This window comes from Penaeus monodon, chromosome 30 (genome assembly GCF_015228065.2).
Source record: "Penaeus monodon isolate SGIC_2016 chromosome 30, NSTDA_Pmon_1, whole genome shotgun sequence".
In the NCBI taxonomy this organism is placed as follows: domain Eukaryota; kingdom Metazoa; phylum Arthropoda; class Malacostraca; order Decapoda; family Penaeidae; genus Penaeus; species Penaeus monodon.
The window spans coordinates 3730906-3731346 of record NC_051415.1 but is presented as its reverse complement, the minus strand read 5'-3'; the positions used below and the strand labels follow the sequence as shown (position 1 = coordinate 3731346).

The window sequence follows — 441 nt, the reverse complement described above, 5'->3', positions numbered from 1 at the left end:
TGAGTCATTTGGTGTCAGCCAAGTAGCATGCACAGCTTATCACATAAGTCCTAATATACTGGATTTTGGATATTAGGCACTCAAAGTATTATATAATCTAGAATTTTTTACACCTTTTCTGAATATGTCAAAAGATCAGTCTTGAACGCATTTTCACAGACATAGTTTGAGCAGGACCATTAGAACACTCAGGATGTGTTTTTGTAGATTTTCTATTTGAAATATTTGGACATACTGTGTGTAGTTTGATTTTATTTGTAAACTGCATTTAGATTTGTTCAGATTATGATTCAATGCCAGAAACTTTTGAACATTTTATTTGAATGATGGGTTTTCATGTAATATGCATTCAGATATACACTTGAATGTTCCTATAATTCTTTTCTATTGCAGCTTTCAATCTGAATGCCAAAGCAAGTATGCAGCCTATGCTGTTAATTA

At 32.0% G+C, this 441-nt stretch overlaps 1 protein-coding gene across 2 annotated transcripts in view; it reads left to right on the top strand.

The window, feature by feature from the left end:
• LOC119592466 (twinkle protein, mitochondrial-like) overlaps nt 1-441 on the top strand; it is a gene marked incomplete in the record, with an annotated part of 16546 nt that overhangs the window by 7326 nt on the left and 8779 nt on the right.